Source organism: Chlorocebus sabaeus, chromosome 10 (genome assembly GCF_047675955.1).
Source record: "Chlorocebus sabaeus isolate Y175 chromosome 10, mChlSab1.0.hap1, whole genome shotgun sequence".
In the NCBI taxonomy this organism is placed as follows: Eukaryota; Metazoa; Chordata; class Mammalia; order Primates; family Cercopithecidae; genus Chlorocebus; species Chlorocebus sabaeus.
This window is the reverse complement of record NC_132913.1, coordinates 54,663,619-54,691,278: the sequence shown is the minus strand read 5'-3', so window position 1 is coordinate 54,691,278 and position 27,660 is coordinate 54,663,619. Positions and strand designations below refer to the sequence as shown.

Here is a 27,660-nt window from a genome sequence, read left to right as displayed (position 1 = left end):
ATGTTGCCATTTTAGCAATATACTCCTTAGTACATGGGCATATTTTGTAATTTTTCAAAGAAATTAAAGATGTGACTTTATAAAGATTCAAGAGTTTTATGACATACTATGTCAACATTTGAGAAATATTTTTGATATTTTTGAGTACCTACTATGTACAACACAGCATTGAGGATAGCCGTAATCAAAAAAAAAAATCATCTGCCCTCATAGAACAAGCATTTTTTGTAAAGAAGCTCTGATATTCTTGACTCTGAGTAGAAATTTTGTAATAGCTGTCTCCATTGATTGCTATCCCTTCTTTTTTCTCCAAGGGATCAATCTCTACTACAACACTGCCGCCCTACTTCCTGATGAGGATTTTAGATGCACAGAATCGAAAATTTGTAATCCATGGTTCATAATGCAATTTTATTGTTTCATGCAATTGATCAATAAAGTTTTTTTGTTTGTTTGTTTTTGAGACGGAGTCTCGCACTGTCGCCCAGGCTGGAGTGCTGGGGCGTGACCTCAGCTCACTGAAACCTCCACCTTTCAGGTTCAGGTGATTCTCCTGCCTCAGCCTCCTGAGTAGCTGGGATTACAGGCGCCTGCCACCATGCCCGGCTAACTTTTTGTATTTTTATAGAGACGAGGTTTCACTATGTTGTCCAGGCAGGTCTTGAACGCCTGACCTCGTGATCCACCTGCCTCAGCCTACTAATAAACACCATGGAGACAGAGCCCAATCAAATGATTAGAAAATTACCAATTAGTTATACCTACTAATGTTTTTCACTACCCTACTCCATCTCAATGTCTTTCCATCAGAAGTAGCTATCCTTTAACTCTCTCATTTCTCCAGTAGACTAATCTTGCCATCTCAGAGTCACAAAAATGGGGCCTGCGTCTATGTATGCTGGATTGGAGGGCAAGGCTGTATCATCTTCATTTTTCTTTCCCCCAGGGCCTAGCACTAGGCTAGCACAGAGTATGTGTTCAGTAAATCTTTGTTGAATGAAATCATCAAAGAAACTCTTGGTTCTGTTATTCAATCCTTGCAGACATTACCATTAGGTGTTATATATGCCCCTGCAAGAAATGTGCTCAACAAAATGAACCATCTTGTGTACAGGCACAGCAGTTCAATGGACACAATGTTGGCTTTTTAAGAGGTGGGGATCTAAACTAAATTCCTATGTATATACAGCAATAAAGTATTTGCATAATTATATAAAGTATATTAAAATTTCATGATACAAGCAATGATAATGCACTAACATTTGTATAGCAATAGAAACTCTGACTTAAAAAATTAAGAGTAACATTTTGCATTTAATTACAGTTAATTTCAAGCATCACTGCTTCCCTTAGAAACAAACAAACAAACAAACAGATATACAGAATATTACCAAGTGTCAGTAATGGAATTCAGTGTCTTCTGGCTTACTATCTATATTTAATTGACCTGGAACAATTTTTTTAAATAGCACCTTGCTAAATAAATAAATAAGTAGAACTGCCACGAAGAATAATATTTTTTACCTGCACTGTGCTGAATTTTACTTTGCTCTTTAGTTCAATGTGATACTGCTAAAATACTCTCTAAAACTTGGATTTTATTTAATCATAACCACAATTATACTTAATATCACATATCCCTTTCCTTGTTGGCTGCTGCGCATACTGTATTGAAACTAAATGCAATCTTGTTCCAGACCTGCAAAGTCACCCTAGCCTCATTTCCCCCACTTAATGTACTCCAATCTACACTTGGATGGTTAAAACAAAATTGAGTATTACTATCACCACCTTTGTAAGGTATATATTTTTACTCAACTATTTCACAGATCAGTTGATTTGGTAGTGAGTTGATGTAAAATATTTCCAATCTCTAGTTTACTCAGTGTAATACTTCAAACTTTAATCTTGTCTGTTACCATTCAAAATAAAACATCTATATTATAACCCTTGCCTGAAAAACCTCTTTCATCTTTCACACATCTAGTAAATACAAAATACTGCAAACCTATCATTCTTAGCAACTTTGCTTTGATTTCCCCACACTGTTCGAATTCATGGAATATTCTACCCCTTGCTCATTCCCACTACTCTGAATATGGAGATAGTAAGAGGCAAGGCCTCTAAAACAGCTTCATCCTATTCTGTCATGCACATGTCAGCATACAGAGGCTGGGGCCTGCGCATATTTTATATGTGCAAAGCTGGGCACATACAAAATAGATTAATCTCTTCTCCACTCAAAGATACTGGACACAGAAACATAAAGATACACAAACACACACACACACACAAATACACACACACAAATAAGAATTTTATCTTCCCAACAAACAAAATTTTATCTTCCCAAATAAACAAAAATATTTTATTTGGAATAAAAATGTAAATTTTGTGATAACTGTCAAGCTAATTCCTTATAATTAAGCCACTGAATTCTTTACTTTAATCTGGCTATTATTACATCCCATCTACTATCTTAGAAATACTCACATGGGGGGAAGCATGCAATAACTAATGGATATATTAAAATACTGCTGCATTTTGCATTGGGACTGAGTGGGCACAGGGATTCTAAGATTCAAAAGAGCATGTACTCATAGCAGCCTACAATAGTTAGACAACATGGTAAGGATAACATTTGAACATATACAAGGTTAAAGATGTGAATCATATAAAGTTTTAAATAATAGCACCTAATCAGATGTTTCAGGTGAATGTGATTCCTCTCTGTAATCTGCTTAAAGAGATGCAACAAAAGTACCAGACCTACGCAGAACTACAAAAAGAGGGATGCCTGAATCATGTACAGGAAATGCTGGCTGAAAATGCTATTTTACTTACATAACCTCTGTATCACCATGAAGTGATCATAGCAGTCTCTGTTACTTCTGCCCTCTAGGGAACCAGACAAAGGGACTAGGGACAAGGTACTTGGAAATTGTGAGTTGGAGGCAATGGGATTTAAGGCTTCCAAACTTTAAACCCTCAGGATTTATATCTTATCCCAAGTAATAAACTCAACAGAATTTCATTTTTCTTAATAGTTTCCATATTTAATCTACACATCTCTTACATGGTTATGTAAAGCAATAAAAAAAATTGGGATAAATTCCAAGGCAACTGAGGATGAAACTTGTGTGAACTTGAGCACTCCAGTCACATACTCCAGAAGACAATTTTTCTCTCAAATTAGTTTTTTCTTGGCTCTCGTTTAATGGCTTCCAGAATTTTCACATTTTCTGGTCTATAGGTTACTTGAGATGAAGGTGTCACGCTTTCTCATTCTCAGAAAAACGTGTCCCTTATAGCTATTTGATCCTCTTGCTTTTTAGCCTGGCTGCTAAAGGAAGGAGCATTCGTAGCAGAGTGCTACAGTTTAGTGCCAACTGACAGAAAATTCTTTTCTGGCTCACAAGATTGGTAGAAGAATAAATGGGAAAACTCTTGCTTTTGAAGTCCTGTTATATTTGATTTGCTATGCCTTGAAACACTCCAGAGATTCCTATTTATGATTTAAAGAATGGCTAGACTAGTGTAAGGGGATGTTAGCAAGGTAGACGTTGTATTTGATAAATATCCCATGAAGGATCCTAGTCTTGCTCAGGGGAGAAAAGGGTGGTGTTTTCTTTTTTTAAGGACTTGCTCAAATTTTTGGTCAAATTCCTTCAGGGTCAGTCTATATGTTTAAATGGAAAGAACTGTGTTGCCTTTCCCAGATGTAAAGTTGTTGACAATGGTTGATTTTTCAATTCTTAATAGAATTGCAGATGCCTCTTGCTGAACAGAGCTGAATACATAACACACAAACCTGTATCTAATCTCTAAGATATCTTACTCACTTAGTCCTCAAAAGCGTGTCCTGCATGCAATAGAATTGATTTCTCCAAGGTAATACAGCAATATGAATGAGAGGCTCTTCTCTTGTCCCTCTATCCAGTAGAGGATTCTGGGGAATGTTGAACACTTTCAAACCTAAGAAGATCCAATGCTAAGCAATGGGTAGTCCATCACATCCTCACTGGAAAGATCCAGTTGAAGTCAGATTACAAATTTTGCTTTCATTGCTTAAGGGGAAAAAATAGTTGTTATATTATTTGAGAATGCTCTTTAAATTACAGTTTATTCTTTTGATTTTTTTCCAAGGCTTATTGGAGGAAGTAATATTTGCCATTAACTTAAATTTATCTTCGTAAATGCATGACTTGTTGGAAATCTTTCAAAACAATGAGTATGTCTCTGTCCTTCTTGATCAGAATATTCTAAACTCAGTGTGATGTAATAGTCTGTTACATCAGTAACCTTCAATGAACCATATCTCCTATGATTTGTGCCCTTGTGTAGTCTTCCCCACTTGGGTTTGGACTGGCCTGTGACTAGATTTAACCAGCAGAATGTGGTGAATGTGGCACCGAGCCATTTCTATGCCTCAGACTTCAGAAGGCCTGCCACCTTCTGCCTTTGTGCTCTAGAGGAAGCCAGTTGCCCTGTTAGAAGTCCTTGAGTCTCATGGAGAGCTCCAGGAGGAAGAGGTCTGAAGTTTCTAGCTGACTGCCCCAGATGAGCTTCTAGCCAATGCCAAAGTCAACTTGCCAGACATACATATGTGTGAATCACCTTATGAGTGGATCCTCCAGCTTGGCTGAGTTGAGCTAGCTGAAACACTCCATAAAGCAGAGACGAGCTACCTCCTAGTGTCCTGCCCAAGTTGCAGACATATGAGAAAATAATGAGACTACTGTTGTTCTAGGCCACTATGTTTTTGGGATAACAGACAACTGAAACATTGTACTTGATCTTTTTTTAATGATTCATGGTTATCATGTTTTGATGAACCCAATAGATATCAGAAGATGTGGGTTCACCATTTATAATTGGGTTGCTTGGCTATTGGTATTCCCAGTTTTCCCATGTACAAATCCTGACAACCCCACAGGGTTGCTGCACAGATCAAGTAATATAAAACACATAACTGTGCTTTCAGAACAATTCTATATATCTGAGTCTATTCACTGTTAGCATATTTCCTTTGACTCCAGATTCTAATTTCTTATCTATTACTACCTATATAAAAGAAAAGTTTTGGAGCCAAACAGGTAACGTAATTTTTTTCATCAATAGACTTGATTTTCTGTATAATTTTAAGTTGGTAAGCCACAGTCAGCATGAGTTAAATACTTCATAAACCAAGTATTGCTATATTTTTACACATACTAGGCCAATTTTAATTTTAGAGAATAAATTACAAGTATTTCAAAATTATTAGTCTCTCAAATAGTTTTTCAAACTTTACAGTGCATCTTTGATAATACATTTCCTAATACTGTTCTCTGCAAGAAATTCTGGTGTCTTCATTCTGATGTCTTCCAAAATGCTGGACAAAAAGAGCACAGGTACTGTACATATCTGTAGCCTTTGGCCAGTCATTTAATCATTCGGAGATTCAGTTTCCTTCTATATAAACTGAGGACAAATATTTCTGTTCTGCTGTCTTGTATAAGTACTTGTTAGAGGTACTATAGAGGCATTCAATAATTATTGTCATTATTATTATCCTGATTTCTTTTATGTGCTATGTCAGTAGGTACGTCTTCATTTTTATGGTTTAAAGATTTTAGGACCATCTGTTTTTATATCCCTGCCCAGAGGAAATAAAATGGCAGAAAACAAAAAATTCAAAAATAGCAAAAACAAGGCACAATTTTTTTCTACCTGAGAATTTGGCAAAGGGCATTTTGCATACACACGTGTGTGTGTGTGTGTGTGTGTGTGTGTGTATGTATTTATATCTCTATTATGAATATGTATTCCTTAAGAAAAGATACGATCTTCTTGTATATTCTGTTTGGCATCTTGCAAACTAGAGGTGATTAAGAAAAATATCATTATGACAGCAGCAGCAGCAACAAGAACAGATATGCTAGAGCCAGTTTCTCTGATCCTTTCACAGTGCAATAAGCTCTTCATATTTTAGTGAGAATAAATGAAACATAACCTGAAGTGTTACGCCTGCTTTTAAAAACCAGGTTTTCAGGCAGCTTTACCAAATGCTCCAAACTGAAAGGGCAGGAAGAACATAATTCTTTCTGATCTCTTCCCACTCTGAGGTTGTTCTCAGACTTCAGTTTCTGATCTATGAAGAGAGGTGGGCAAAGAGCCTAAATTCAAGTCTCTAGTTCCATATCCTTGACTGTAATTCATTCTGTGAAACCCAGGAAACTACGTGTAGTCAAAAAATTCCCAAACTGTTCTGGAGTCTGATGGCGACCTCATATCACAAATCAGAAAGTGCAATGCCCACTGGAAAAGTGGATTTTACAGTACACATTTTTATTGTTCTTGCTGTTACATTTCAAACATTTAAAGTACAGAGAAAATGTCCACCTACTAATGAGTAATTTATAAGAAGCACTTTAAGGCCCTCCATTTTGTTTATTGAAGCAATATTTAACACTCCCAGAGATAACAGTGGGTTTTAAGAGGATCTCATGTATATTTTGATTCTACATAATCTTGCAATATACATGATATGCAAACTGGAAAGGACAAAAGTAAAGAAAAAGAAGAAATGAATTCATACCAACTTATGCTAAATGTAAAGCACAACTTCTATCTCGGTGTAGTATGTGTGTGTGTATATATACATATATGAAAACAGTATGAGAACACCTTGCTATAAATAATATCACTGTGTGTCTTTGGGCTTATGTAAACTATGCCCTAGCATCACTCCCAGTAACCTTGATATAAGTGTGCAGAATGGTAGAGGTGCTCAAAGTGGAGTTCTCTTTTCTTCCTTTTTTTTTTTTTTGAAATGGAGTCCCACTCTTTCAACCAGGCTGGAGTGCAGTGGTACAATCTCAGCTCACTGCAACCTCCACCTCCTGGGTTCAAGCGATTCTCCTGCCTCATCCTCCCAAGTAACTGGGATTATAGGCACCAGCCACTATGCCTGGCTAATTTTTTTGTCTGTTTTTAGTAAGGTGGGGTTTCAACATGTTGGCCAGGCTGGTCTTGAATTCCTGACCTCAAGTGACCCGCCTTCCTCGGCCTCTCAAAGTGCTGGGATTATAGGTGTGAGCAATTGCAACCAACCTGTTACCAGTTTTCACAGCAGGCAACATGATGGATTCAGTGTTTATTCTCTCATTGCAAAACTGTTTTGAGAATTTCTGCTACTTACTAAGATGTTGGGAATCAGAGATGGAAATTCTGCCCTCAAAAACTAAGACAAATAAGTCAAGGAAATGAAAACATGGCAAAAGTGATGGGCCATAGAGGGTGGAGGAAATGGTTTCAAGAGTATGAGTGGGAAAAGGTACCTTAATTTGGTTCCACAAATGTTTAAGTTCCTCTCATAAGCCAGGTACCGGGCATATAAAAATTACTATGCCACAGACAAGGAGGTGAGCCGCTTCTTGTGAAACAGAAAATGAGGTAGGAATGTATCCAACTTGAGATGTACTGGAAGATTTACCAGGTGAAGTGTGGGGCTTGAAGGGAGAAAAGAGGAAATCAAAAGTTGAGAAAATGTATGATCAATGGTATCTGTTTTGTGTGTGAATGTGGAGGCAAGTCAGCTTCTAATACAAGGGTGACTGAGATAGGGCTTCAGGGAAGAAAAGAAAATGAGGCAAGTGTGAAAGTGAAACAATTAGAAATGAGTAAAACAATTATCACAAAATATTAAGGGCCCAGCTGACAAACGAACAGGATACATTTTAGAGGCACGCGTCAAAAGTCTTTGTGAATGCACAGTTAAAGCTGGCATACTAGATAATAAGAAAACAAAGCCTTAGGCCGGGCATGGTGGCTCACGCCTGTAATCCCAGCACTTTGGGAGGCCGAGATGGGGGGTAACATGAGGTCATGAGTTTGAGACCACCATGGCCAACATGGCAAACCTCATCTCTACTAAAAATACAAAAATTAGCCAGGTGTGGTGGCGTGCGCCTGTAATCCCAGCTACTCAGGAAGCTGAGGAAAGAGAATCACTTGAACCCGTGTGGCAGAGGTTGCAGTGAGCCAAGATCACACCACTGCATTCCAGCCTGGGTGACAGCGCGAGACTCCCTCTTAAACAAACAACAAGAAAAAGTATTTGTGAATGCTGCCTTCCTTGCAGGCAAGAACCACACCTTTTCCATCTTGCTATGATTAAGAAAAATTTAGAACTTTGCACACAATATGCGTTTTACTCAGAGCACCATTTTATTAAGAAAAGAGTAAAAAAGGAGACAAGAGAAAAAAAAAAAATTAAGAAACAGAATGTCCTCAGGAAGGGGAGATATCAAAAGACAGTTAAGTAAGGCCCAGAAGGAAAAGGGTAGACTACAGCAAGAGACAAAGGGGACACGGATGAAAGAATGGGGATGAGAATGAATGAACCTGAAAAAATAAAAAATGAAAATGTGAGTAAGTAAATCAAATGATGAATCAGAATAAATCTTACTTGAGACTTGGGAAAAATGTTCTTATTAAAACAGGAAAGTTGGAAAAGGAGGGGAATGAAGGATAAGATAATGAAATGAAAATGAAAGATAATATCCCAGAGTGACAAGAAGTAAATGTATAGGAAGGCAGAAATGAGGACGGTGAATAAAGGCTAGCATAGCAAAAGTGGGGAATGTATATATATATTTCATGGGACTGATTATATTCCATTCATATTTTGATATATCACCCTATCTTGTAAATCATGCTATGTCCAAAGAGTTTTCAAAGTCAAAAGTGGAAAAAGAGTAGTTTTGGGGGGAAGAATTTACAAAATATTATATATCTTTGAAATGTAGAATATGTATTTTTTTTTTAAAAATCTCTGCTATCATGACAGGTAATTTTCTTAGAATCCAAGACTCTGATTTTGTTTTGTTTTGAGTTTTTTTGAGACACAGTCTCAATCTGTCACCCAGGATGGAGTGCAGTGGCATGATCTCGGCTCACTGCAACATCCGCTTCCTGGGTTCAATCGATTCTCCTGTCTCAGTCTCCTGAATAGCTGGGACTACAGGCACCCACCACCATGCCCAGCTAATTTTTCTCTTTTAAGGAGAGACGGGTTTCCCCATGTTGACCATGTTGACCAGACTGGTCTTGAACTCCTGACCTCATGTGATCCACCTGTCTCAGTTTCCCAAAGTGCTGGGATTACAGGCATGAGCCACTGTGCCCAGCCCAAAACTCTGATTGTGGACAAAGAAGGTTTTACAAAGAAACACGAGAGAGAGATAAACAGGAATAAGTGTTGATTGGTATTGGCTGTCAGCATGTTGACAAGAAGGAAACAGATGAACAGTCACCCAGAATGCTAAGCAGTAAGTTGCTCTGACAAAGGAAAAGCAGATAAATTTTTTTTCTATTCGTCCTTTTGGAATTTTGTTCGTGGATTACAATCTGCTGTGCATATGGAAGCAATGCAATTGCCAGTACTCTGATTAACACCTGACTTTAATCTCTGTTCTGTTTGCATCTTGTGGTTTCTAAACTACTGTGCATTGTCAGCTTTTGCTAGATCACCTAATTGTCTCTTGAATAACATTTTTTTCTGTATAATTAAGTAGAGAGAATTTATTGAGAGTTTTTTTTGGATTCTTATGATACAACTGGTCATATACTCCCCATCACATGTGACACCTCCATGTATGCAGATCAATGGTTACCAAACTTAAATATGCACAGTATCGCATGGAAGGCTTCTTAAAAGATGTTTGCTGGATCCCACTGCTGGGTATATATCCGAAAAAAAGTGGGGGAAATCAGTATATCAAAGAGATATCTGAACTCGCACGTGTACTGAAGCACTATTCACAATAGCCAAGATATGGAATCAACCTACGTGTCCATCAATAGATGAATAAAGAAAACTGACAAATACACATAATGGAATATTATTCAGCCACCATAAAAGAAAGAAATCCTGTGATTTTCAGCAATATGCTTGGAACTAGAAGCCATTATGTTAAGTGAAATAAGCCAGGTACAGAAAGACAATGTCCACATGTTCTCATTCATGTGGAAGCTAATAAAGTGGAGCTCATGGAGTCAGAGAGTAGAATGATGGTTACCAGAGGCTGGAGAGGGAAAGGAAGAGAGATTAGAAAGCTGGTTAAGAAGTATGAAAGTACAATTAGATAGCAGGAATATGTTCTAGTATTTGATAGTACAGTAGGGAAATTATAGTTAATAATAATTTACTGTATATTTCAAAATAGAAAGGAATAACTATAATGTTCCTAACATAAAGAAAAGATAACTGAATTACCCTGCTTTGATCATTATATATTGCATACAGGTATCAAATGATTACATGTACCCCCAAAATACGTACAACTATTGTGTATCAATAAAAATATATTTTAAAAGATGATTGCTGGGCCTCACTTGGAGTTTCTGACTTGGTAAGTCTGAAGTGAGGCCCAGGAATTTGCATTTCTGAAAAGTTCCAAGATGATATTGATGGTGCTGGTCTGCAGACTACATTTTAGAAATCAGTGATGTAGATCGCTCCTACCGAGTAGATGTTCTCAAAGACTTTGTTGTGTTTCCACAACAAAATAAGTTAACTTAGGGTTCCTTGATCAACAATGATGTTCTCTGCTCACATCATTAATTGGAAACAATCTTTTAAATATTCCCCACTACTATCAATAGCAGAAGTATGTAGTTGCTTACTACACACTTGGCTGTATCTGGTAGAATATAACAGTTCCTAACCTACAGATTCCTCATGTCAAAATATGTATATAAAAATACGAAGTATATAAATATCAACAGTTTACATGTCACATTTTCCCATATATAATACTTTAATTATATAATTGATTTTGACTTAAAATAGAAAAACTTTTAAAAATTAAATACAAATAACTGTATGCATGTTTTCAACCATGATTTTCTATTATCTAAAATTATGAGAAAAGCAGATATACATGGTACATGGAGAATGTCGATATAATCTATCATAAAAATCTGAAAGAGCATTTTGAGTGTTTTTCATGGCAGTACTTGATTGTTACATCTTATTTCAAAATGTGGGCCTTTATTTTTTCCTAATAACATATAATAACACTACTTCTTACAGTTTCCAGCTGTGGTAGGGGTTGTTTTTCTTTACCACTGGAAATTAGTTCTCTTGGTTTAATTAGACAAATGTTGCAGGAAAAAAAAGATGAAGTGCAAAGCCTGTATAAACCAATAAACTATTTCTAAAGATGAATTTAACCAGACTCTCTGGGATGTTGTGCAGATGGTGTTCCTGAACGGGCAAAAGAGAAAGGTGCTAAGTATTCAGACTTGGATTTAAATTTTCATGGTCAGCCAGCAGGAGGCCCTGTTGGCACAGGGCAGCTTAGTTGTTGCCCGTAGGTAGTACTGTGATGTTCTCAAAATGTGATCTGTGGATATCCTGTATTAGAATCACCTAGAATGTATATAAAAATGTGTATATATAAGACCTACTGTATCAGAAAGGGACATTTATAAACTGTATTTGAAAGTTTACAGCCTAAAATTCTAGAATTACTGTAGTTGTGGGTAATGGCAGAGACTTACTGTGGGTATTACAGAAGGGAGCAGTATGTAGCTAGTATTTTGTATTTTGGGTGTGTGTTAAACACAGATTAGATTCAGCAGATTGAGGATGTGTCTTGATATATTCTAAAATCTGTTATGCAGACCCAGTGTGCACTCAAAGAAGACACTAATGGCAATGACAACAAAATTTTTGAGCTTTTGTTTAAAAAATTTACAAAGATATTTTTAACAGATATTTTCATGAAAAATATGGATTAAACATAACAATATGATTGTTGCTTTAAAAAATAACTTTTGCCTTATATTGTTAACAAGAATTACAGCCTCTAATTTACTGTTAGAAATCAGCAACCAGTATAGGTAAAATTGAATAAAATCCTATCACATTATATTGTAGAGTGTTAATTCCAATATAGTATATAGTATATAGTGTTAATTCAAATATCACACTTAAATAAAGGATTCTTAATGTTATAAAATTTAATGAGTACAAGATATGACAATTTCCAATTGAGCCCTGTTTGAAATAGCCATTATTACTAAAAAAAAAAAAGTTTATTATTACTAAAAAAAAGTTCACAAACATGCTCAACAAAATTGGATAGATGTTGTTAGTTTTATTCATACACAAAAAAACTGTAATGATAAGTGTATAGCTGCCTCCAACAAGACAAAACAAGATCTATCAAGTAGAATGAGCCTGATGTTTTAACATTAGGCCATCTTAATCTGCTCATGTAATCAATAACCCATAAAAGCAAATGCTAAACTCAATGTCTGTCATTGAAATCACCCAGAAGCCTTCTTTCTCCACTCCTTTTTAAAACGACACTTGCTCCTCACACATGCTTCTACCTCTAGGACTTTGAGTCTATGGACTTATCTTGGTTTTTCTGCCTTGACCTTTGGCTCTTTCTAATGCAATCAGCTCAGACTCCATTTCTGGCCATCTGAACTCTGGCTCCAAGCATTAATCCAGGTGATCAACACATATATAGGTTTGCTCCTTCCCTTGCAAAAAGAAGAAGGTAGTAACTTTGACATAAAAATAATTAGAGTAGGCTTTTTATAAACTGGCATTTATATTTTAAATCCTATCCAAAATGCTCAAATTGTGAAGATATATTCAAATAAAATCAAACAGAAATTCACTGTAACTCACATTCAAAATGCTCTTAGTTTGATATCCTGTGATTTCTGCAAATGCTAAAAATTAATCCTGAATTCAAATTTGTTTATAGTTTTACCTATCATTTATATTGCAGTTTAAAAAGATGAATGTGCAATGTTTTATTAAAAAGCTATGAACTGTGTCCAAACAGATATAAAGACATGTTGAAATAGGTTCCATACAGAAGAATATATGGTTTTTATTTTCCAAATAGCAACTTCAATAAATTAAAATGCTCAATATTGTACCAGCCAGTGTCAGAAATGAACAGTGAACCTGCCAGCAGAAATGTTTTCAATTTCTTAAGTACCATATTGGTCCCTGACAGAATAGATTGGCTTTTTGACACAAAGTTGTAGCAGCAGGGATTTTTAAAAAGAGGAAGAAAATTCCTCTTTAACAAACTACCCAAGTAACGAACTATATCCAAATGTAACTTAGTATACCAAAAATTGTATTTTGGAGTAAGTTAAGACAAATATCAGTACAATTATATGTTGGCATTTTTGGTAGTAATAATCATGAAAACATTTAAATTATTTTCTCAACGAATAATATTTTTTAAAATTAATTAAATATTTGTTGGTTTTTTAACTACATATTTTTTCTCCTGGATTTGCAATATGAATTAATTACACATTCTGAACCTATTCTACTTCAAAAACATTTTTATTGTAAGAGAAATGCAAGTTAATTGGAGAAAACTTGGAAGACACAAAAGATTATCAAGACAAAACTAAAACTATATACCTAAAATGGTATTACACATAAATATTGTTATGTATTATACACTTTTTACATAACTTGTCTGCAATGCAAACAAGTTCTAGAAAGCACTAGAAAAGTAATTCTGCATAAATGTTTACTCACATTTATATGTGTACTGTCATGCTTACATATATATATACACACACACACAAACTGGGAAAATCATTTGCAACAGTCATGTTAAAAATAAGGTTAATGATATGTCTATTAAAAAATACATTTTTACAATTTCTTCATTTACATTTAAATTAATAATCCATTTGAGAGTTGTTTTCTGACTATCTGTGAACCAAGATGTCACCCTAATGATGCTTGACTCAATTATTATTTGGAAATGAACAATATGTTGCTGTCTAAATACATACATATTTAATTACTATATATATTTAATGACTATAAGTGTGTGTAGATATATGTATGTATGTCACTATTTAGATTTTACTTAAACCACCTTTTAGCATTTGCCGTGAAGCCAAGGTTAAGTGAATCTTTTAGAAAAGTCTAAAGTTCTGTCATATATTAAATAAAATATAATTCTTTAAATTACCAAAAACTTCATCTTACAAAAGGATTTGCAACTAGTTTTATTTAAATATCAAACTCCCACTAGTATGTAGTGTTTGTTTATATACCACAACCTTTTCACAGTGTTGAAGACACAGAAATTCAAAATTAGAATAATAGAAGCAAGTGATGGAATTTAGCAAAATTATATTTATACACTTTCATCTACTGTGAAAAACAGTATGCCTTATGCTACAGTTTCAAGACAACAATAATCACAAAAATCAAATAAATACATAACTCTGATCTGCATCTTCATCCATCCATCATTCTTCAAATTATGGCCAAGGGCATATATATACGTATTTAGGATCTATTATATTTTCATTACTTGGTGTAGTCACTATAAAGTTTAGTTGTTGAGATACATGCAAAATATCTCTATTTAAGACATCGCTGTTCATATTGTGTCATAAATGAAGTATCAATCTACCACCTAATTAAGAGCAGTCCCTGCAGTAAGCAGGGGAAAGAAGTTAGGGTAGTAACTATCTTGCCAGAGGAGATTCAACCAATCTTGGGCTTCAGAATCCACCAGTTGTGCTTAGTTTCTCATTTTCCTTGGAGAACTTGATATGCTCAGTTGCTGTAAACATTACTGTGGAACTAGGAAACAGGGTACTGTATGAATCATGTTTAGTACTAGGGTTTGATCTCTTTCTTCCATATTGAAAACAAAAATACTCTCCCATCCTTACCACCCTTGTAATGACTCAGTATACTTACCATTAATTATCCTTTTTGAAGAGAGAAAAGCTGTAGATGTAGATTTTAATTTTTCTACATTTTATTAAAAATGCTCATTATTGATATTTGGTATTAAGTGCAAATGTTCAAAGTAATTGAACTTAGTTGTTCAATTTTAAACTTAGTTGTGAAAATCGGTCATTTGGTCTAAAAAAAATGGATTTTTAAAAAAGTCTTCATTTTAAAAAGTATTCTGAATTTCAGGAATATAAAAAACATAGGACAGGAACTAGTTTTAATAAATATTTTTCATGGACGATAGATGGTGAAAAGGCTAATACTGAACGACAAATCTAGGACAGTATATACAATGGCACTATATTTAAATAGCCTATAGAATTCAGATTCCTTAAAAGTAAAAGACTGTATTTCTAGACAACCTATTGTATTTATTGATCCTGCAAAGTTGTTAAATACAAGACACAGATATGAGTTTGACAGTTTTGATCAAGTTCAACTGTATAAGTTGGGATCACCCAGAATACCCTATGAAAGCACTGGGCCCACCAATCCTCACTTCCTCACCCATGTAATGCAACTTTTGTCAATTCTGTTTCTGCAGTAATGAACCAACAAAGTTAGCTCACTTTTAGATTATCTGTAATTTTCAAATTACTTGTAGGGCTCTCAGGGCCATCGAAAGTCTGGAGATGGTGACCTATAAGGTTAAACTGGAAACACATCATCATCCTGAGACATGTTGAAAAGAAAAAAAGGTAAAGAAACTCATGCTTAATGACCACTTTCTAGGTAGCAACTGCAACTAGTGTCCCACATTATCTTAGTTAAAGCCTATTATGCATGCTGCATTTATGGAGGAGATAATACCTGATGCTGGCCATGAAGGATGAAAAGAATTAAGATATCTGAGGAAGAGGAAGAGAAGGAGGTGTCTAATAAGCAAAGCATAGTGTCAATCTAGACTCTGTACAGCATATTCTGGCAAACCAATTTGCTGAGAACTGATGGTTGATCTATATTATGAGGGATAAAGATGAAAAATAAGTTAGAATTAAACTGTGCAGGAAGACAACAAATGTGGTGCAGGCAATAAAAGACAACTGAAGGACTATGAGGCAGGGAATAACTTGAATGGAATAGCAAGATAGGCTGAAGCATAAAGCCCTTTAAATGGGATCTTAATAAACTGGGCAATAGGTTATAAGGGTCGTTGCTTAAGTGGTGGCAAAGGAAGTGGAAAGAAGAAAACAGACATAAGAGATTTGGCCAAGCACAGTGGCTCACACCTGTAATCCCAGCACTTTGGGAGGCCGAGGCGGGTGGATCACAAGGTTAAGAGATCACGACCATCCTGGCCAACATGGTGAAACCCCATCTCTACTAAAAGTACAAAAATTAGCTGGGCATGGTGGCACATGCCTGTAGTCGTAGTTACTTGAGAGGCTAAGGCAGGAGAATCACTTGAACCTGGGAGGCGGAGGTTGCAGTGAGCCGAGATCACGCCACTGCACTCCAGCCTGGCGACAGAGTGAGACTCCATCTAAAAAAAAAAAAAAAAAAAAGATTTACCAAGGGAAGAAATTACTAGCCTTGTGGCTATATCACCGTGAGAGGGAAGGAAATAAGAAGAGTTAGTAATAACTCGAAAGAGAGACTTTAGCTATTTTAGAGAGATCATGGAACTATTGTCTGATGATAAGTCAGGAAAAGAAGTATATAAAACTGAAAGCTATTACACAACTTGGCAACCTGGGCAGGACTTTGTTCTAAAATGTGCTTATCAGACAAAGGAGCTGACACATAAGTGGTAGAAGTTTCCTTTGATTTATTGTATCCCGCAGGTGAGACAATGTGCCAAAATGGTAGCATCTTTCTAGAACAAGGACTAGAAAATTCTACTAGTATCCATATGTTGTACATTTATGAATTTAGCTCCTTAAGATTTCACAATGATCGTAAATAAACTGTATTTATCTCATTATTTATTACTACAAGAAAAAAAAAAGGAGGATTTGTATTTCATCATTCAGAACAGCAACATTAAATTCCTTTCCCAAAACTCTAGGAGGTATCAGATAACCAACAAACATAGCACCTATTAGGCAAGTATTTGGTATTCCAAGTGACTCAGTCAAGTATAGGAAATTGAAAACTCGTTCAAGAGTCTCCTAAACTGACATATTTCAATACGATTTTATAATATAAATTTTATACTGCTATTTGTCCAACATACTAGGATTTTGCAGTGATGCAAAGTACATAATAAAAAGTATTATCCCTGATGATACTTGTACTTGCTCTGTCAGCTGAGTTGTGTATATACATTGAATAAATAAGACACCCCAAGACTTTAGAGAATACCCTACCTAGCAACATTGAGAATGCTTATATAAAAACAGTTGAATGTCATAAAACAGCCATTTGGCCATCTGAAAAAAAAAAGTGATTACTGAAAAAAAATACCACTAAAGTTCAACTTCTGGCAATATTAGAAAAAGCTCAAGTCATCCAACTTGAAGAATGCTTTGAATCTTAGTGGACACTATGAAAAAATTATTGACTCTCCTCTTGGACCCCTGGCTATTAATTTTGTACCTAAAATACACCACCTCAAGACCTCAAATCAACAGCTCCAAATACAATTTTAGGAAATAACTGTGTCCTAATCATCCTGTATATATTCAGTTTTCTTTCCCAGTTGAGACAGAAAATAGAAGAGGAGGAACTATTTTTACCTTATTACCATCTCTGTGCAATTCAGTAGAACACCCATTGATTGTTATAGCTTGGTCGAGATTGAATAAACCAGTCAATATATGACATACTTACAACACAGAGATAGGTCTCTCTCCCTTCTACTTTCTCACTCTTAACTTTTCCCCACAGGGCTTCTGTTTTAAACATATATTATCAATAATCTCTTGGCACCTCAAATCACACTGGGTTTACTATGTACAGTGTTATGCCTCATTACCATTATCCTAAGATTCAATCTCCCAGATGATGAGACATATCTCCTTTCAGTGTGTTCTCCTTTTGAGGTATTGGGTAATCTATCAATTTCATCATTCTTTGGGGCACTCTTTTAGGTTACTGAGTGTGACTACTGGTGTTTTTTATTCTAATAGTCCTTCCTGGTTTTGGTACAGTTTCTAGATATCTTATTATTATTATTTCTAGATGTGAAATAATAAGATATCTAGAAATATACCAATTTCCTGTTTTGGGTACAGTTTCTAGATATCTTATTGTTATTATTTCTAGATGTGAAATAATAAGATATCTAGAAATATACCAATGCTCCAAATATACTTACACAGACAAACTCTATAGACAGGTCTATGTCAAATGTAGAAACAAACTGCTCACATATCTCTTAATAAATTGATTACGCAGAGAAGCAAATAGCAAAGGACTTTTAAAAAAACAAAACAAAACAGGCCAGTAGGGTGGCTCACACCTGTAATCCCAGCACTTTGGGAAGTCGAGATGAGCGGATCATGAGGTCAGGAGATCAAGACCATCCTGGCCAACATGGTGAAACCCCGTCTCTACGAAAATACAAAAAAAAAAAAAAAAAAATTAGCCAGGCATGGTGGTGCACGTCTGTAGTCCCAGCTACTCAGGAGGCTGAGGCAGCAGAATCATTTGAACCCAGGAGACGGAGGTTGCAATGAGCCAAGATCGTGCCACTGCACTCCAGCCTGGTGACAGAGCAAGACTCTGACTCAAAAAAAAAAAAAAAAAAAAAAAATCAAAAATCAAAAACAGCCTTCTCCTTTCACAGTATTGGAAGATTCTGTTGTTCACCTGTAGTCACAGCTATTAATTCACCGCCACATTAGTTTATTACCTGTGTCAAGAGTGAAAAGCAAACACAGCAGTGGTCATGTGTGTCTTTATATCCTTGTTAGTGAACTTAGATGAGAACAGTTTCAAATAATGGAGGGAAGCATGAAAAGTAAGAGACAAAGAAAACTGAATCATTTCATATTTTCCAAATGTTTCAGTCCCTTTAAATTCTATCTTATTTTCTTTTACTAGTATGTTATTCATTACACATGAAAAATTCAGAAATATAAACATCACTGAACACCAAATCTTCCATCCTGATCACTCCTCTACACACACTTGTGTACTTTAGTTGCTTTGCTACACCAGATCTTTTCTCACAAAGGTATGTAAGCTTTCTGAGGCAAAATTCTCCCTTATTTTTGATGCCATGAAGAGTAATTAATGCAAAATTGCCGAGGCTTATTTTTATTGTCAGGAGGTATATTTTATTTCATTTTTGTTTAGAAAAAACTACAGGAATACCATCTGCAATATCATGGAGAAGTTGTAAGAAAGATTGCACAAAAACACTTCCAGTATGACAAAACTTAAAATGACATTTGTTTTGGTTTGTTTTTGTTTTTGTTTTGTTTTGTTTTGTTTGTTTCTTTGAGACAGAGTCTCACTCTATTGTTCAGGCTGGAGGGCAGTGATGCGATCTTAGCTCACTGCAACTTCGGCCTTCAACGTTCAAGCGATTCTCCTGCCTCAGCATCCTCAGTAGCTCGGATTACAGGGACCCGCCACCATGCCCAGCTAATTTTTGAATTTTTAGTAGAGACGGTTTCACCATGTTGGCCAGGCTGGTCTTGAACTCCTGACCTCAAATGATCCACCCACCTCAGCCTCCCAAAGTGCTGGGATTACAGGTGTGAGCCACCACGCCCAGCCAAAGATGATATTGTTTCACCAGGTGGTCAGGTAGTGCCACAGGATGGAATAACATATGCATACAGTCAAGGTTAAAAGGCAGATAAGGAATACCCAGGGAAGAGATCAGTGCATGATTTGAGGTCGCTGAGAACAGTCAACGTGCATGCCAGGCTCAAGTCGTGGAGTACTGATGTAGAAGAAAGGAGTATAGGCACAAGATGCAGCTCCTTGCAATATGTAGGTCCCACATGGCTAAGAGATCCATGCGGAACATGTGGCTGCATTCATGCCAGTTTGTGTTGCAGTAGACCAGCACCAACCCTTGCCCCACGGGTAGTGAAATACAGAATCCTGGGAGATGACCATGGGTCACTGTTGCATGCATAGCTAAGCATTTTCCAGAAAAGTTTTCATGTGCTGGATGCAGAGGGAACAGGGGTGTACTAGCTGTGCTCTAAGTTACCTGCATGCAATGCAGTCTGTGAGCTTTCTAACACATCCACGCTGAGCACAAGGATCTTCTTGGAAACACAGGGGAGGTGTCGTCAGCCTGTGTATGAACCCTTTGCTCAGATATATAAACCATTTTTCTTGAAAGATTACAAACAAGTATTATCATCAATTGTAATAGTTTTATTTTATTAGAAATCCAGAAATTAAACGTTCCTTTGCTTATATAATCACAGTTGATCCTCTCAGTAACACACAGGGTAGGCAGGCTATGTGCTATTATCTTCATTTTCAAATGATGAATAAACTGTACCTCAAGGAGATTTAGAAATTTACCAAAAAGCCCACTGTAAATGAGTATGGCAGTTACTCAGCATTATGATTCTGGGCAGTTTGGCATGCATTAAAATATTTTTCAACAATCATTTTTTATTTAAGCTTTAAAGATTACAAATAAAAATCCTTTGTTATCTCCATGAAAATGCTTATTAGTCCCCAACTGGTTATTACAAATATGAAAATACATTTACTTTCTTTGCATTGACATCAGGCCTTTTATAAAACATATTTTATAACTGGAGTTCTGATTTTGTATTCCATTTATTGTATATATTGATTGAGGTTACATTCCTCAACATTATTTACAAAGAAAAATTTAAATACAAATTGCTATTGATGTAAGTATGCTCCATTAAAAATTCCTATAGGGAGAAGATACACATTATGTCTTTATGGAATACTGAATACAGCAATCCCCCCATTATTTGTGAAGCATACATTCCAAGACCCCCAGTGGATGTCTGAAACTGCATAGTATGGAGAACCTGATTGCCATCAATTGGAACATATTTTTGTTCATGTCTTCCACCAACAAATTCAATGTCTTTTCCACTTTAGCTACATACTTATCATGCACTGTGGCTGTAACTTTGCAGTCTGAGGTCCAATAGTAAAATTAGCATGAGTTTCTTTTTCCTTCTACAAAATTTCATGGATGGAAATTTTATTCTTACCGTAGACCTCAACAACCTCAGCATATAATTTTTTTCTTTCCTTATTGAAAGTCAAGAACTTTCACTTTTTCACATAAAGGAAGCACTTTACGGCCTCTTTTGGCATATCAGAATTGCCAGCATCACTATTCTTGCGCTTTGGGGCCATTATGAAGTAAAATAAAGGTTACTTGAAACATAAGCACTGCAGTACTGCAACAATAGATTTGATGACAGATGGTTCATGGGTGGGGAGTGTCTACAGTGTGGAGAGGCTGGACTAAAGGATGATTAAGGTACCAGGCAAAAAGGATTGAGGAGCTGGGAAATTTTATCATGCTACTCGGAACAGAGTGCAATTTAAAACTTAGGAATAGTTTATTTCCGAAATTTTTCACCGAATATTTTCATACCACGGTTGCCTGTGAGTAACTGAAACCGCAAAAAATAAAACCATGAATGGCAGGGGGCAAGGACTGTATATAGTTACCTATTTCGCCACTTATTTCATATTTCGGTACACTATCCTGAACTGAAAAATGAGAAACATGATCAGTTTCTCAACAAATATATACAGTGTGCCTCCTAGGTGCAAAATCCTCTGCTTACTACTGCAGTTACACAAAAGATTAATCAAGCACAGATCCCACTTTCAAGGAACTTTTACTATAATACAATAGACAAGATGAGACGTGAGTGCTATGATTATATTACATGTGAAAGATCCTAAAAAACTTCGATATAAAGATGACAAAAATGGGGGTTCAGAGGAAGGGCAAGTACTTTTAACTGAGGTAATCTGGGAGAGCTTTCTGTAATAGGTAACTTTTAGAATGAATATGTGAACATATTGAGAGGGGTGAAAATGCCTTACATCCTGAATGAATAAAAAACAATCTGTGATGCCAGAAACTGAAATTCAGCCCACATAAGGAGAAGCAGATTAGTAGAACATAAGTTTGGAGCAGAGGATGAAACTAGTTCATAGAAGGCCTTGAATAACAGGCTAAGAAGTTTGAATTTAGGTCTTTTAATATGGTTAAGCATCTCAGACTCATCAATTACTTAAATTTTCTGGCAAATCTTAAGCCCTGACTTTCATAAATAAAATTTACATTATGAAGTTTTATCTATGCGTGAAAATATTCTATGCAATTAAAGGTAGTAATGCTCAAAAAGAATACAAAAATAAATTTACTGTTAAAACACTACTTGAAGGAAACTTCATGTTTCACACAATATAGATGAAACAATATAAAAATTACTGAAAAGACATCTGGATAAAATTGGTTAAATGGATGCATGTATGTCAATAGCTTGTACTAAACTTACAGAAATTTTCATCTTTAAAAGTATATTACTGTTTTTCATAATAATATTTTAAGGGTTCACCTTTACTGAATATGTGTTACGTGCCAGGTGCTATGCACGATTTGGGTTTATATACACTATCTTTGATCATCACAATAATTCTATAATTTGGAAATTACTAATATTTCATAGAAGATGAAACGAAGATTCAGAAATGCCCAAGGTCACACAGTAAAGAAGTTTTGGACGTGGGGTGGTAACACAGGTCAGCCCAACTATAAAACTTGTGTCACTTCTTTCTACTAACCTAAACAACAAACTAATATTTCTAAAGGTAAACTTGATGCTGATTTCTGAAGATATTAATACATTTGGGGTTTTCAGACAACAATTCGACTCTTCTAGGTTAAAAAGTAAGTGAATTCTTTTGTTTTCTTTTTCTGCATGGTCAAAGAAAAAAAGATAAATTTTTAAAATTTCCATAAAGAAAAGCAACAAATGCACGGTTACTAAGGCAAGAATTACAGAATTGCAGATTCTACCGGATTTTGTCCTGTCTACACTTTATATACTGACACTGATACTGATGTTGAAAACTGTTACACCACTTTTAGGTATAAGCAGTTTTGGTGAATCCCATGTCACATAGAACCTGAAGGGTAATAGAGTTCACATGTAACTTAATTTTCCTATATTTTATTTAATAAAAATGAAATCTGCTGATGCAGAACCTCACACAATTTCTAGAAACCAGTTGGAAAGATGATCTGGTAATCAGAGAGATATTGGAATCTCTCACAAGCTCTCTTGGAAAGGACAATTATTATAGAACTGAATTCCATTAAAAGATTCCTAACGGTCAATTAGGATAAAAGAGGATTAATGCAGTTTCATCAAGTTAAGCTCACTCTCTTCATTTCTAAGCATCAACTTGCTCTAAGCTGGTGCAAGTGGCTCCTAAGTCTCTTAGAGATACCCTTTTCGACCAATAATTAAGAACTGAAGTTAATTAGAGTGAGGTAATAACCTACCTGGGATGACTCTGCATTGGGTCCATGAGGCTCTTTTATAAATTTAACATTCAAGTGCCCAGAATACTTTTATTAGAATCCATAAGATTAGAACAATTATTAGTTATTTACATTTGGTTTAAGATTACCTAATATTTAGTTGGTGTAACTACACAGAGGTTTAATGATTGCATTGGGATATTAAATGTCACTATCAAAACACAATATATTTTGTATTTAACGAAAAAATAACAACTATATTTATTTGAACTTTTACAATTTTTTGGCTAACATAATAAAAGGAGGATCAGAGCTTGAGTCATAATGTCTGATAAATAGCGGATCAATAATTTTGAGTAGCGTGGAGAAAATTGTTTTTTCCCCTTCATACAATCAGAATGATTCGTTCAGACCAGGACCCAAAATTAGATCTCACTAAATTATATGTATACACACACACACAGCCCCCCCCACACACCAACTCAGAAATTAATCATAGCAGACTTGATACTTTTTATGTGATGGTAGTTTTACATACCCAAAGAAAATGAATCAAACTTATAACAACTTTAATATTTCTTTCCTGTGTAGTTAATAAAACAATATTCCATCAAGCCTTGGTACTGTACAAATAAATCGCTTAATTCCAAAATCTCCTTAACTTTGCATTAATTCTTATTATTCAAGGATCTTAGAATTTTGCATTATATTGACATAAGGGATCAGTTTAAAGATGGCTTTGCAAGTTGGTATTAGGTGGTACTTAAGGCTGAGAGAAAAACTTGATGTCATGGTTTTGGATTATTTTAAGTAAATCAGAGTACATATATATTGTAGATAGATATACAATAGACAAATGCAAATACATAAGTACATTAAAACATTTATCTTAGAGCCAGTACTTATTTTTGAGCCTGAAGGTGTTATACTCTAGAGTGGGTGTGGGGCATACTCCATGGGTGAACTGCATTGGAGTCACCTTTGCCTTTCATGGAATATACAGATATGACATATACTTTTTACCCTTCCAAATCACAAAATGGTTATTTTTGTACTGAAACTGCTAGGAAAAAAGTATAAAATATATCTATTTAAAATATATAATTACTATATCATTTTAAATTACCACTCATAGAATGTTTTTTGAAAGAAAAAAAGTATCTAGGTAAGATGGCCAAGAGTTGGGACTCCACCTCTGTGCTAAAGTAAGCTGGAAAAAATACCATGAATCAGGTCTACCTCAGTGAAAATGGACAAAAGCCATTTAACTTTGTTTTCAGATGATATGGGAAGATCAAAAAAGCTCCCATGAAGAATTGTTTTTTAAGACTCCACTCAGTGAAGCCATTTATAAGACTCCCAGCATAATTGCCTCCTCCTCTGTTGTCCTAAAGCACTTACGTAATCATCTACCACAGTACACTATATTTTAACGATTACATGTCTCTACTAGTTGACTAAGAGCTTCATGAGAGTACTGTGTCTAATTTTCACCTACTGACATAACAGCGAGCACATATTTGTGGAATAAATGCATTATGGATAATGAACATGCCTGCCTTTATACTACTGGAATATTTCCTTCAAAATATATAAACTCTGTGACTCCTCTAAGGTGGTCTGACAACAGAGTTCACAACTGCTCTGATTAAGCAACATAGATTTAAACAAATAACTTTGTTAAATTTATCAAAATTTATCAAAACTTCAAAAATCCTATCTTGAGTAGAGGACCTGATCTAACCAAAGTTGTCATGCCAACTCCCTGTGCTTAAAATACAGAATGACTCTAGGTGGTATACCTCTTTCTAAACAAGAGATATACCAAGCATATTGACTTGTTTATACCATCAAAACTGTGCCAGTTTCATCATTTATAAACTTATGTCTCAGACTTTCCGTTTAGTATCTTCCAAGAAAACAACATGTTTTTGACACACTATTTCATCATTGCCTATTGCCATATATTAGTGAAAAATTAAACTATTGGCCTTTGAGTTCATAACAGAAATTTACAGTTTACCAAGTTACCTGTAAGTCCACATAGCTCCTAGGGTATGTATTAATATGGGAAGTTACAGACCCAGAAGATGGACTATTTCTTATCATCTTTTCTAAATACTTTCCTATATTTTTTATATGACCTGGATGCATCCCCCCTCCATTATAAAATAAGAAGACAAGTATTCCCCTCTATGCTTAACGTATATTACTTATCTCAAAATCAGAAGTAGAACAGAAAAACAACTGATTCTTTTCATTCTAAATTTCCCAACCAAATGTTTACTATACAAACTATCCATACTGTTTACCCTAAAAGGGAGACAAGGAAAAGGAGAAGGAAATGTTAAGCTATAATTCCTGTTGAAGAAATTAGGGAAAGGCCACGTATGAAACAGAAGAAATTACTTTGCTCAGCTGGATCATATGTGCAAAGTACCAGTTTAATAACTCTTCCATATGATGGTTCAGTATAATCTCTAAAAAATCACTCTAAAATTCAGTTTATTAATACAACCAGTAAATCAGGAACACTGGAGAAAATATACTTTGCAGCTGACTCCTCCTGGTTGCCTTAATATGAGACAATGCTGCTCGAAAAGCAGAGAATCCAGAGGAAAAAAGACATGATGACACATGCACCTTGCCGTGCTCTATATGTACAACTTCTGGTCTCTACCAAGCACTTGTTCATATGCTTGACTAGATCCAAATCTATTTTTTGGAAAAGACTTTAGTTATCATTTTTAGGGTGGTCAGTAGCAATCTACATTAGAAAAAAATGCTCTGATAGTCTGGGCTCAGATGTCAAGACTCACAGATGAAAATTAACCAGGCCACCTATACTTCATGAGCCTATAGTGTTTGAATCTATCATAAGAATGCTAAGCTTCAGTTCCTATCAATGGCCAACTTATAGAAAAATCCTTCTGAGAGATGCTTGTAAGGATAGTTCATGCATTACTCAGAGACCATCATTCTTGATTCAAGTGAGATCTCCAGACTGGTGGCCTTCATTTACTTAACATTCTGTAGTAATGGGCACATAGTAAGGTTTCAATAAATACTTTGTTTGTTAAATAAAAATTAAAATATTTTATTAGGATTTTTTATTTCTTCATTTTTTAACAAGATACCTTAATTGACAGCAGCAAATGAGAAATACTTTTATATTTTGCATAAATCCAGTGTTGAAATTACTAACCTTATCTTGCTTAAATCTTTAGTCTCCACATTCATATGATTGGAAGAAAATTAAGCAGATTTTGAGAATAAATCTGGCTATGACATTCACTAGTAATGTGGCCTTGAATTATTTTCCAACATTCTCTAAACCTCAATTGTATTTTTACCAAATGGGATGAGATGTAAACTTTTGTGTTTATTTGAAAGGCTAAGGAAGAGCTTGAAAGTGCTTTCCTCATGCTTGCCACACCAGAGCTCACACAGATAAAGAATGAAGTACTTACCTTGACACAAAAATCTTCTTTCACTTAATATCAGGGCCTATTTGAAAAATTGTATTATCCATGAGAACAAAACACAATCTCTCCTTTTTTCTACTCGGCATGTTGCTCTGCACCTGTATAGATTAACATTCCCAAGGAGAGTTACACAAATTATCATTGCATTCATCTACCCAAAGCCCCAAGTTTAATTTAAATCCAGAGTGTTTGATTGCCAAGAGGAGGGAGAAGAAAAATGTTGATTATGAAATCATGATCAAAATAAAAAATCAGCACAATAGACTGCTAAATGAATTTAAATGATAAAAAAAAATGTCCTCAATTATGCTTCCTTTCTTGTCCCTTCCCTTCACTTTTGGAAGTGAAAGTGAGTTTGTTTTGGAGGCGAGTAGATAAAAGTTTATTCTGACGGTATGGGAACAAATTGGTTCAATTGCTCATCTCCATTTTACAAGTTAAATCCTTATTTGTTTTACTTCAATTATGGCCATGGATCACACTGTCTACTTGTCACGTTGATATTGTATTTACTTATTAATCATACTCATTCATTATAATTTTATATGAGTTTTTTTTTTGTAATTATCTAGAAAAAGAAAGAGATGCAAATAAGTGTGGTAGACAATAGTCACCCCATAGCCACTCAATACTCCCTTCTCCCTTTTCTTTCTCCGGAAGCAAAGTTTTAAAACGTGATCCAGCTTTAGCCAGTGCTATGTGAGTACAAATCAGAGTGTATGTGGGCGAACAACTTGAGCAAGCATTTTTAAAAGCACATCTTTTTCTATCTTTTGTCTTTTGCTTCTTCCATCTTTCCCCTTCTAATACAGCCTGAAAAAGAGAACCAAAACCTGAAGATACAGAAGTCATCATGCAAGCATAACAATAAAAACTCTAATGGTAATCATAAGCTCATAATCTGTATCTTTTTTCTTCCTCCTATAATTACTAATAAAAACATAAAGAAATTAAATTAAAGC

General features: G+C 35.3%; 1 protein-coding gene across 5 annotated transcripts in view; it reads right to left on the bottom strand.

Moving 5' to 3' along the window:
- Positions 1 to 27,660, bottom strand: part of B3GALT1 (beta-1,3-galactosyltransferase 1) — a 554,365-nt gene that overhangs the window by 470,560 nt on the left and 56,145 nt on the right. The gene's annotated exons all lie outside the window — the stretch shown is intronic.